Source organism: Haliotis rubra, unplaced genomic scaffold (assembly GCF_003918875.1).
Source record: "Haliotis rubra isolate DU_JTF1 unplaced genomic scaffold, ASM391887v1 Scf1317, whole genome shotgun sequence".
Taxonomy (NCBI): Eukaryota; Metazoa; Mollusca; class Gastropoda; order Lepetellida; family Haliotidae; genus Haliotis; species Haliotis rubra.
The window spans coordinates 74,140-87,703 of record NW_025765245.1 but is presented as its reverse complement, the minus strand read 5'-3'; the positions used below and the strand labels follow the sequence as shown (position 1 = coordinate 87,703).

The 13,564-nt window shown below is 37.5% G+C and overlaps 1 protein-coding gene across 3 annotated transcripts in view; it reads right to left on the bottom strand.

Annotated features, from left to right (window-relative positions):
- LOC124267508 (protein timeless-like) overlaps positions 1 to 6,343 on the bottom strand; it is a 40,397-nt gene extending 34,054 nt beyond the window's left edge. The window contains exon 1 of one of the 3 annotated variants that reach the window (XM_046702431.1): positions 6,257 to 6,343. The gene's annotated coding sequence lies outside the window, so the exon portion shown is untranslated. Of the gene's footprint in view, positions 1 to 543; positions 664 to 754; positions 865 to 6,256 lie in introns of those variants that run through there. The other 2 variants (XM_046702430.1, XM_046702432.1) reach the window with 2 other exon arrangements.
- Positions 6,344 to 13,564: the final 7,221 nt, after the last annotated feature.

Genomic DNA, 13,564 nt, shown 5'->3' with positions numbered 1-13,564 from the left:
GCAGTAGAAGATAACAAGAAATTAAATTTAAAATCTAAAGTATTACAAGTAAAAGATGTGTTACTGAATATATTAGGTAATACAGTAAGACGTATGTCCTCATAAAAAGGACACTGTAGTCACCTGTACTCTCCCGTACCATTCATATGTAACAGGGTGTTATAAGGTTTATCTAGCCCATGTGTTTTAAAGGAACGGCACAAGAACCTGTATCGAAACGTCATGTTCTAGAAATAAAGCAGTTATCATCCATATATTGTTTTATCTATGTTGTCTATTTCCTGGTACCAAAGAAAACAGAATATATCATTTTTTGTTATGACAGCTTTTTTTCACATGCCGATTCATTGTCACACATGAACAAAGCAGATTCATAGTAACAGATCATCGGAGATGCTTTTTCTCTCCTTTTCTGATGTGGATATGAACAAATGAAAATTCAATTAAAAAATAATATCATTCTTGACCGACCGACATAATATTAAATACATAACAAAAAAACTGTTGGTGTTTGGATGAGATTAATTAATTAGGACAACTTACCGGCAACGATGAGGATAGGCTATTATATCACATCGTTCTATAATGTCAACTCAAGTCTGAATGGCGTAGTAACTGCGTCATGCAAGATACGTTCACCTATGATATATGTATTTCACGAGTGACACCTGTACTTGCTATCACCACCTGATCACGCACCTGCTTAACAAACTGACTCTAACGACTCGCCAAATACATCTATGGCAATACATACCTGATCAGAGAAAATCGTGTGTAAATCCCCGACAACCACTACACATCCACCAACTGTTCGTGCCAAATGCAGAATCGTAAATAGTTTTCTATTGTCAGTCTAAAAAGGTCTGACCGTGACATTCACATATCAAGGTTGACCTTACATAAAGTGTCGATGATACTAGCTCACAACATCGCTGGTGTCTTTTCCGTCAAGCTGAAGCGAGTACTATGGATCCTGCGAGGAGCCCATATATTGGGCGAAGTTCGAACGGAAATTGGGACGAAAGGACAACTCACGTGTCATCGTCTATAGCCACGATATGAACCATGCACCCAAATGTACAATACATCTTTAATCAAGTGTACGTTCAGTTTTAAGGTAAATGGTCGCCAACATATGAAAATTATTGGCACTCACACGCCCATTAAGGCCGATATCGATCGTGACAATGCGCAATATATTACAACATGACTAATTACTGCCTATGCTGTCACTATAAAATCGTAACGAGATCTGCACAGCAACGATCGATGCATCTAATAGATGGCCTACTTTTTTATTTAGTAGATTCTTTATTTATCCGTACAGCCGATTTACATAAAATAATTCTTTGGTTGTATCTTGGTCTCTTTTAATAAATAAATGAATGAAAGTAAGAATGAATGATGTGTGAGTGTGTGCGTGTGCGCGCGTGCGTGCGTGTGTGTGTGCGTGCGTGTGTGTGTGTGTGTGTGTGTTTTGCTGGGGTGCGCACGCTCCCTTTTGTCCTGAAAGTTTATTAAATGACCGTTGAAACTATCGTGATTCAAATGAAGTGCATGTGCAGTTTGGTGTCGGATAAAGCCAGCAGTTATGTCAGACATATAGTTACGCTTCACATCGTATAGCTGCATTCAGGTGGACTATCTCTGCTTAAAATTACAATCATAGAACCGTTTTAGGACAAACATTTGATATATTCTAAACATACTTGAAATTCATTTAATTTTTCCCGGATTTCACACTAACAAAAATGTTAAATGGATATCGAGGACACAGAGAAAGGGGTGTTTTGAAAAGAAAAATGTTCTCACCCTTGCAAATACACGCCTTCAGCAGTGACCGGTATGCCCAAATAATAATGGCCGCTATTTAAGTAGGAGCGGAATAATGACAAGAGGTGACGTTTGCGCGAGATCTCGGACTTTGCCTAATGAGCGTCATCATCGACCCGTTATCACACCTTTTAGATTATCTCCACACGTAGTCACAATGTCAGTTATTCGATGATGAGTGAGGTGTTTCGTCAGATTTAATTATTTGGTTGTAGCATGTCATCGTATCCACGCAGATAGATTGAAGCCCATGATGTCTATCACTGGAGTGTCTGACACAGACTCGATTATTTATAGACTACCGTTATGTATCTGGAAAGTTAATTGAATGCAGCGTTTACCCGCTGGTTTTCAAAGTTGCTTGTTTGGGTTTTTTTTACTTTTATTTTTTTCTGACGCAAACTTTTATTAGATCTAAAAAGGGACTATTAACCTGCATAGAGGCGTATAGAATCCCATAATGTTGCAACTTTATACATTCATTTTTGAACAAGAAGACAAAGTCACCAATATACCCCACAATGACAAAATACTCTTCATGAATTTGTCAGTTAGTTATGACTATGTCAAATGTTTTGTCGTGTATACAGCAGTGAGTGAGTGAATTAAGTTTTATGCCACACTCAGCAATATTCCAACTATATGGCAGCGGTCTGTAAATAATAGAATCTGGACCAGATAATCCAGTGATCAATAGCATGAGCATCATTCTACACAATTCGGATGCAATGATATGTGTCAACCAAGTCAGTGACTATATTGCAAAGTGGAAGGAGAGTATTGAAAGGTTTTAAAGTTCAGTTCCGCAAAAGAGCACCAACACCAAGTTCTGTCGAACTCAAGCTTGTTGCCATGGAAACTCAAAAAATGTTTTATTCAGAAATACAAAACTACCAAAAGGCACCAGTACACCAGACGACGGCCGCCAGTGATATTTCAACAGTCAAAGAATTTCGAAATACCAAACAAATCCCTTTCCAAACAACGTACGTTAGTATGAGTTCACTGCACTTTCAGCAATATTCCAGCAATATCACCTAGAATGGGCTTCACAATGTCGGGAATCGAACGTGACGAGCGAACGCTTTAACCACAAGGCTACCCCACTGGATAATCGAGGGTGACTGAGTGAGTTGCGTGGAACCCTCTAGATGCCAGAGTGACACATATGTCCCTCTTCTTCAACACTCACTTTGAGTGATTGAATGCGAATGGCTTTACGCCGCTTTTAGCAATATTCCAGCAATATCACGGCGTGGGACACCTGAAATGGGCTTCATACATTGTACCCATGTGAGGAATCTATTCGTTGCATAGCTTGGCTCAATAGTTGTCATGGTTTTGTTCAGTATTTCAGTTATATCACGATGTGTCATGGTTTTGTTCAGTATTTCAGTTATATCGCGATGTGTCATGGTTTGTTCAGTATTTCAGTTATAACACGATGTGTCATGGTTTTGTTCAGTATTTCAGTTATATCACGATTTGTTATGGTTTTGTTCAGCATTTCAGTTATATCACGATGTGTCATGGTTGTGTTCAGTATTTCAGTTATATCACGATGTGTCATGGTTTTGTTCACCATTTCAGTTATATCACGATGTGTCATGGTTTTGTTCAGTATTTCAGTTATATCACGGCCTGTCATGGTTTTGTTCAGTATTTCAGTTATATCACGATGTGTCATGGTTTTGTTCAGTATTTCAGTTATATCACGATGTGTCATGGTTTTGTTCAGTATTTCAGTTATATCACGGCCTGTCATGGTTGTGTTCAGTATTTCAGTTATATCACGATGTGTCATGGTTTTGTTCAGTATTTCAGTTATATCACGATGTGTCATGGTTTTGTTCAGCATTTCAGTTATATCACGATGTGTCATGGTTTTGTTCAGTATTTCAGTTATATCACGATGTGTCATGGTTTTGTTCAGTATTTCAGTTATATCACGATGTGTCATGGTTTTGTTCAGTATTTCAGTTATATCACGGCGTGTCATGGTTTTGTTCAGTATTTCAGTTATATCACGATGTGTCATGGTTTTGTTCAGTATTTCAGTTATATCACGGCCTGTCATGGTTTTGTTCAGTATTTCAGTTATATCACGATGTGTCATGGTTGTGTTCAGTATTTCAGTTATATCACGATGTGTCATGGTTTTGTTCAGTATTTCAGTTATATCACGATGTGTCATGGTTTTGTTCAGTATTTCAGTTATATCACGGCATGTCATGGTTTTGTTCAGTATTTCAGTTATATCACGATGTGTCATCTTGCGAGAGTGAGTGACTGAGTATGGTTTTACGCCGCTTTCAGTCATATTCCAGCAATACCACAAAGGCGGACTCCTTCAAATAAAGCTTCCTAGCCCGGAAGGGTATTAATCGACCATTTCAATTGAAAAAAAGTCAAACATTTAAACGTGTGTCAAAAATAGTGAGTGAGTTTACATTTACGTCGCTTTTAGCATTGTTCCAGCAATATCATGGCGGGGGACACCAGAAATGTGCTTCACATATTGTACCCATGTGGGGAATCAACCCGGTCTTCGGCGTTACTAGCGAACACTTTAACCACCGGGCTTTCTCCACCGCCCCATCAATATACCAAGACAGAAACGTGTATGTCCATTGAGTATTATCCCAAAAGATCAGGATGATTTCGACATTTGTTTTGTGAGCACATTTTGTTCAGATTTGCGCTCAACCATCAACATTATCATGTTTCCAACTCTTAACTTTCCAGAAACAAACCTAATATCTGTAAAAGTTTGCAAAATATGTGTTACTTGCAATGAAGACACCTTGTTCCTTTTTCAAAGAAATACTTGTTGTTCAGCAACATCTTGTGGTACGACAATGCGCTAGTTACATAAATATATTGTAATATCCAATGTAGTTTTTTTTATCCATCCCTCCTGTCTTCATCAAGCTCTGAACCCGTAAAATGAGTGAGTTTAATTTTACGCCGCACTCAGCAATATTCCAGCTATAAGGCGGCGGTCTGTAAATAATCGGGTCTGGACCAGACAATCCAGGGATCAACAGCATGAGCATCGATCTACGCAATTGAGATACGATGACATGTGTCAACCAAGTCAGCCAGCCTGACCACCCGATCCCGTTAGTCGCCTCTTACAAGCATGGGTTACTGAAGATCAATTCTAACCCGGATCTTCACGGGTAGAACCTGTATAATAGGCGGGTGGTCCATGTAAAACATCGTTTACAAAACGCGTAACGACTTACACAGTAACTATAAGCATCGAACTCACAGCGCGTCCGGAACCCCGACCAAGTAATCCAGTGATAAATGTTCGAGCTAAGATTACACACTCGGAGTACGGTGACACGCAAATCAATAAACTAACCGAGTCTGAATCTGATGCTTTAAGACACAGTATCGGAGCTACAGATAAGTTTTGGGGTCATTGAGTTATGAACTCGCATGTGTTCATCTCAATTGGGTATCCTAATTTTCCGTTGAGTAACCAAATAAATTGTACTCACCCCACTCAAACTCAAAAGGGTATTTTGCCATTTTTCATTAATTGTAAAAATATATTAAAGTTTAAATGTTAGTGTTTGTTATGTATATTTGATCTGTAGTATGAAAAATGATAAGAAAGACTGCAACTTACCAAGTTTATGTGCTGAAATAGAACCTCTCAGTATACCTCAGTCATCTTATATATCTACCGGTACGCAAGTTAAGATTTGACATTTTTGTGTGTACGAATGTAAGATCACATTTATTAAGTATTTACAAAAAGTCAAGCGTACCTGTACGCAATAGACTTAATAGGAATTGAGTTTTCACATAAATATTTGCGTAAGTTACGCAGATACGCAGCTTATCAGTACGGGTTTCTACTTCATATTTAAGTTTAAAAGATGATTTTCTATCAAAATAGGAAATTAACATAAGAGTGAATAGAAACTATAGCTTTAACTTTTCCTGGATATTAAAAGCTAACTGAAATATATAAAGTACGGGTACTTTATGTACTGTGTCAAATCCTGATAGTAAAATGCTAGTACACACGTTAGTTATTTTGGACGGATGATAAAGGAATATATTTACATATGTGACTTAATTGTTTGCTAACATCAGAAATTAAGCCTTTTTTATTATAACATAAACAAAAATATCGTCCTATGATAAAACGTGCCAGATTGTCCGTTGATTCAGATGAAGATCTGGACAACAATCTTTGATTTCCAACTGTTTCGTGAAGCATAGCGTCTTAATTAAAATTATCCTAAACGAACAAAATAATGATAAGAGAATAATTATCCAGATAAAAATACATAAAAATATCATAAAGATATCAATATATTTTTTTCCACAAATTCCCTTTCATGGAAAGCCAGTGAACAAAATATACATATATAATGTTTAAGTATGTAAAAATTGTACTTACCAAAGCTACCTGGCGCTTTGTGCTAAACTATAATAACCTCGTGAACATCCAGGAGCAAATTTCACAGCCTCCGTTAACACACACATGAAATACCAAACTGGCTAAGCTCTGTCGAGTCTCAGTATAGCGGTGTTGTCACGCGCGACAACTGCAACGTGAACGGCAGGCACGTGTCACGAGACAGTTGAGTGTGACATAGTTTACGTTGTCCCGGAGTGGAATTGGAGTGGTAGAATGGACCTACGTAACAGTATTGAATTAAGGTCAAACGTGTGGTGAACAGGACCTATTCGATAAAAACTCGGGATTCCCCGCGTGATGAAAACATTCACGGTTCGTGGTGAAATCGGGACGACTGTGAAATGGCAAATATTTCTTGTCACCCGAGTCAGGGACTGAGGTTTTACAGAATACTTTTGATTACAGACACAATACCAGTTGAGAAAATAAAGTGAGAGTTACCTCTAAATAAAATGTTTTGGTAACGGGAAATATATTTTTATACAAAAACATATACTAAAGTCACATACACATACACACGCACGCCCGCACACACACAAACGTGTGTATTTTATGCCAATATATTTAAAGCACTGAACAGGTATACTGTTATTAATATATATTTGAAACCAATGTTAAAATTTTAATTCTCATCAAATAGAGACTGATATATTACCCACTTGGTATTAAACGCATTCATGGAATTGCTACTAAAACGAATCTTTTCAATAATATCTAATTTTAAGGTCCCTCTTAAATTGCATAAAACTTAACTGAGAGTCAGAAACCTTGCATCTATATATAATACCCTTGACTTGGATTAGGAAAAGGTCAAATAGTCAGTGATAATGTTCTCTTCAAATCCCAACATAAACAGTTCATGTGATAAGTACTAGTTCAAGTTATATATACAAGGGGCGTTCAAAAAGTAGTTAGCCTCACCTAGAAAATGATACAAATGCAGCTGTTTTTATGTTTTATATTTCTATATATTATCTGTCAACCTCAGGCAAACTGGTTTTGCTATGTTCCAGCTTCATGATCCCCATCTATTTTACTTTTTATCTCGGTAACCACTCCCCCCAAAAAAAACCAAAACAACAAACAAACACACACACACACAAAAACAAACAAAAACAACAACAAACAAAAAAACAAAACAAAAATCCCCAACAACAACAAAAAAAACACCCGCAAAATCTGCAGAAATGCATCACAAAAACGTTTTGTGTGTTTGAGACAGAAGTCCGCTAGAATCAAAGTTAGATGTTAAGGTGCATTAAAAATCAGTTTGAAACTACAATCGGTTGTTAAAGTGACCCCCACTTCATGTTTACTGAAAGAGCTAGTTTTGGAGACACTACCCCCACCCTACACACACACACACACACACACACACCCTTTGAGATTGACGTCATCATAAGGAGAAAACTTATTCGAATGTTTTCATATATTCATACATGATGCCAAGGGTTCAAACTAAATACTGACTGTCCAAGATCTTTTTTATGGAGTAAACTTCTTTTTTAAGTTTAATCCATTAAAAAGATCTTGGACATCAATGTACAACTTCTAAATGCCACTGAAAGACATAAATACTGACTGACCACACACGTGTCAGCTCTTAATACATGTATATTGTAAACAGTGCCAGCTTGAATATCTGGACACAATGTTTTTGAAAGATTAAAATTGGGGTGCCCTTAAAAAATAGTCTCCATCTAAATATAAATCAAGCAATCCAAATCTTTGAATGTTGATTATGACGGGAAGTCATCCAATAATATACTGTATAATGTAGAACAAACTTTATACTTCTTTTTATTCGTGAGTGCGACGTTTCGATACAGATTCTTGTACCGTTGTCAAGCATAATGGAACATGAAGAAGGGGGAAGTATATATATGCTGGATGTAACAATGTAACAAAGAAAACAACATAATAAACATAATTGGCTAGGCAGAAAGCTGATGAAGCCAGAGAGTAGACAAAGGACAGGCTTGGAAGCCAATGATGTACAAATAATAATGAGATGTTTATACAGCAGAGTCTATACAGTAGATTGGGCTTGGTGGATGAGTGCATCATAAGCGGATGGAATGAAGTATCCTTGGTCTCTGTTGATGGTGGGCTTTTGGCGTTTGATGTGGATGGCTTCGGTGAGCTTGCGTTTAGTGAAGTCTGTTTGTTTGTTAGAGAGTATGGTGATGTCAGACCACTCTATTTGATGATTGAGGCCACTCAAAGAAATACTATACTGAGCATATTTTATATGATATTACCTGAGGTACCAAATGACAGATCGTTGTTCATTTTCTGCAAGTTTTTAAGAAATATTATACCCCAATGTGTTGTGATGACTAACTTAATATCCCGTTAACCACATAACCCACATATGTGAAATTTTGGGTATGGCTTTGCTAATGATTCCTTCACAATAAGTGGAAGCTTTTCAAACATTCGACATCGAAAATATAGTTAGGCAAAGTACTTTTTGAACGCCCCTCGCATGAGTCAATCCATTTTGATATCTAGTCCATGAATTTCGATCATCAAATTCTGAACCTTGTCACATTCCCATAAAAGAGGGGATATAGTATATACTGTTCATTACAGAATGAACGTTGATAATATACAGAAATGTATTACTTGTTAAAATTCCGTACTGGAACCACCTAACCTTTGTTTCTTTTGTAGTTTTAGTTTGTTGTAGATAAAATTCAAGACCAATCAATACGAAAGCTAAAAACGTTCTCCAATTCAGACATCGACCTCCATTTAACTTAAGAAGAATTTAGGTTGGAATAATAAACTTTACAACCTATGTTATTAATAGAGTATGATAATTGCTTTAGTGATCCATCTACCCGTGAAGGTCCGGGTTAGAATGTTGATCGTCAGTAACAAATGCTTGTCGTAAGAGGCGACTAATGGGATCGGGTGGTCAGACTCGCTGACTTGGTTGACGCTCGCTGACTTGGTTGACACATGAGCAGATCGATGCTCATGCTGTTGATCACTGGATTGTCTGGTCCAGACTCGATTATTTATAGACTGTCGCCATATAGCTGGAATATTGCTGAGTGCGGCGTAAAACTAAACTCACTCATTCACTCAGTGATCCATCCACGCCATTTGCAGTGTTGTAGTTTTTTTTATCAGTGTTGAAGCTTCATGTATTTTGTATTTATTTATGGATTTTATGATTAGATAATACTCCAGATAGGAAGTGTTCAGAAATATTAATGAACTCTTCATGGAGTGTAAACTCTCCAAGTTCATTTACAATGCGTAACAAACCTTTATCAAACCATTTGTTTCTGTAAACAACCCTTTACCTACTGGTATATTTCATAAAATGTATAATCTGGTAAAAAATATCCCTTTGAAGCTCGTCTTCACCTTTTTCGAAAGGTGGTCATAAAAAACCTCAAAAACATTAATTTAGGAGAATATTTCAACAAAATGTAATTTCATTTGGACTCTATGCTATCAAATTATCCATGTAATTTTTAACATTATTGAAAACATTGATGATACCAAGACCGCCATCCTTGACTGGTGTGCACGCAATATCTCTATTTTATTCTATCAGGTTTTTTATTCCCTCAAAAATTAAAAAGTATCTGGTAAAGTTCTTTGAGTACAAATCCTGGGGAATTGGAGATTGTTAAGAACAGATAGTTTAACTGAGATATCAAAAGGGATTTAATAATAGCAATGTTACCAAGCAAGTGAAGTGGCATGCATGTGAAGCCCATTTCTGGTGTCCCCCGCCGTAATATTGCTGGAATATTGCTAAAAGCGGCGTAAAACTAAACTCACTCACTTTTCAGCCATCGATTTATAATTTGCCTAATTTCGAAATTAAGGTCGTTTTTTTCTGCTCTATCTTCGCAAAGAAATGACACCAAGCACATTTTCCATTTTAAATCAATATGGGGTCGATACCTAGTCGATACCTGTTCCTCATGGATCCAATCCAAATGATCTGCGACTTATTGTAATTGCTGTTTAGTCGTGATAGCTGCAAAAACATCTGGAACCTTTAAAATTTCTTCCAAAGAGGACTTGCTGCCATCAAGTATAAACTCAGTGTCGTCGGTATACTGAGAAATGACATATGTTCTACCATTTTTACACATAATCCCTCGATGGTTGTATTCTTTCGCACTAAATCTGCACGAATTTCAACACACAGTATGAAAATGTATGGAGACAAGGGGTGACTTTGCCTACAACTCATACAAATGTTGAAAGTGAGTGAGCAAGTTTTACGCCGCACTCAGCAATATTCCAGCTATATGGCGGCAAATGTTGAAAGAAGAGGAATGTTTGTCATTAATAATTATACGGGATTTGATATCTTTATAAAATATTTGTATCCATACGCATTGACCAAAAGAATAAGTCAAAGACTTTAGCAAAATCCACAGGGAGTAGTATTCAATGGATATTATTTGATTCTGTGTACAAGAAGGTTTCAAACCGTGAAAGTCCAGGTTAGAATGAACCTTCAGTAACCTTGTCGTAAGAGGCGACTAATGGGATCGGGTGGCCAGGCTCGCTGGCGTGGTTGACACATGTCATCGGTTCCCAATTGCGCAGGTCGATGCTCATGCTGTTGATCACTGGATTGTCTTATCCAGACTCGATTATTTACAGACCGCCGCCATATAGCTGGAATATTGCTGAGTGCGGCGTAAAACTTAACTCACTTACTCACTCACAGGACGGTTTCATACAAGATTCTTATGTTTTCCCCAAATTATCCGATGACCATAAAATCATTCTATCCTCATTAATGAGAAAAGGAAGAACCTTTTTTTGTCTTCCATCAATTAGGAGATAAACATCATGTGTTGGCGAATTTCCGGGTGTTATTGAGTATTTGAAGCACAGGAATTCATTTGGAATCGACGGCATCAGCCGGAGGTGTCATAGAGAATCTTACCCAAGTGTCTTCTGATATCAATTATATCAACACGAGTTGATAAAGTTACAAATATCCGAGGCTTGCCGAGGATATTTTTACTTTCTCAACGAGTGTTGATATATTTGATATCAGAAGACACGAGGGTGAGATTCTATTTATCATCCAAAATCACTCTTCATTAATTTTCAATGAAAAATGTACATCTCTGAACATGGTACTGCCATTAGACTTGCAGTGCAGCGATGTCATAGCATTGTGACGTCATCAAGTACATGACGTCATAGCATTGTCAGGGCATTGTACAAAATCTACTGTCAAAACGATATCTCCTAGGAGATATCGTTTGATCTCTTACAAGCGATATCTCCTGTGGAACACAGTTTTGGATGATAAAAATGAAATATTCCCGTGCTTCAAATCCCAATAACACCCGGAAATTCGCCAACACATGATGTTTATCGACATTGTAAACACAAAAGTAAACCGAAAGGTCCACACACGTTTTTTGTGTCTGCTCTCATAGACATCGAGTACGGGTACAGCAGTGAAATGTCATCAGCCGGCCGTTTCGGCTGTCTCCCTTGGTAGCATCTGGAACTGCTCATTTGTGACGTCATTCGGACTTTACGTCACAATATGATTTTAATGACGTCATCACAGCTGACGACGTAACAATACAATGGTGTGAGCGCACACTCCGGCACAGCGATGACTAACATAACATCACTGCCACAGGCTAATTAACATATCACGTGACCGGACTTTTCTCTTGTTTGTAATCAAACGCGCATATTCATTATAAGAAGAGACTGGACTCACGAAAGCTTTTCGGCGCTCTCTTCATAATGTTTTACATTGTTACATATATATTCTTCAACAACTGCGACAGTTAGGTCTATGACAGTACATATTTAGATATCAATCTGGCTGCATCGTTTGCTCTCCATCAGCTTCGATGACAGCACGTGGAGCCGTACAACCTATGTAAACAAAAGATGGCTACGCAAATCGAAATAGTGTTACATGTTTTTGGATATTTTCTCAGTGAAACTAAACCATTCTATTAAAGATGTTTAGTTAGATGTGTAAACTCGTCAAAAATAAAATAATGAAAGAAATCTGTACATTATATTGAATGGACATTGCAAGATGTGACGAATCGTCACATTTTTCTGGCCTGTGGCAGAGATACTATGCTGGCTTGCCGCATGGAACTCTGGGTAGGAGAGTGGTGTGAGCGATGTTTGTATGTATTAATACGCAGAGAATTTCCAGGAATCAAATACCATTTGATCACGTTTTTCAACCAATCAGATTAAAGAACACAGTGACTTTTGGTTTACAATGCAGTATAAAGCAAGTTTGGAAAGGACATTAAGAATGGATATTGGTCCCAATTTGTAAGAAAACGTTTAGGCTTATCTCCAGTATTTAGACTTGTCTGAAATGCCAGTTTCATATGGATTATTATTTTGTTACCTTATGTGTTTGTGAGGTTGATGTGTTTATGACATTACACGTAAATAATTTCTCTTCTGGCTTGATTACGTGGAGCGGAATCTTTTCAAGTCCAACTTGAAATCAAGGATATGTTCTCATGCATGATTTTATGTTCTTTTTAACTTTCTCCTTAGAGTTATACATTTAATTTGAAATTTTCACTGAATTCAAACGGTTTTTTCCCCTTTAACGGAAAGTGTTAAGTGCAATTGGTTTCAGTGAAAATATACTTGCATTAATTGTCAGTAACAGGGAAATATTGAAATGCTGCTAAAAATGAATAAAGTCTAGTCCCAGCCTGATTCTTACACCCGTGAATGGAGTGATTTGTGCTACAGTGAGTCCACTAACCCTTACTGTGTTCCATGGATTGTTTTCAGTGAGTAAATATGTTTTTTCGCAGCTTTTAGAGCGGCTGGCTTCACCAGAAATGGGCTTCACACATTGAACCCAGGTGGGAAATCGAACCGGGGGTTCGGCTTGACGAGCGAAAACCGGAAGTTGATAAATAGCAAAGAAACGATCGTTACTAAAACAATTTTCACACTTTTTATTCATATCTAGAATTAATCCTCACCATCATGCACCGATGGACAATAGGACCTAATATATTTTAGTATCTGTAGATGTTCGACACGCAATAAAAAAATCAATATTGTCACCTTTACTGTACATGTAAATGGGGCGGTGGGGTAGCCTAGTGGTTAAAGCGTTGGCTCGTCACGCCGAAGACCCGGGTTCGATTCCCCACATGGGCACAATGTGTTAAGCCTATTTCTGGTGTCCCCCGCCGTGATATTGCTGGAATATTGCTAAAAGCGGCGTAAAACCAAACTCAGTCAGTCAGTCGGTCAGTACATGTAAATTGGCAA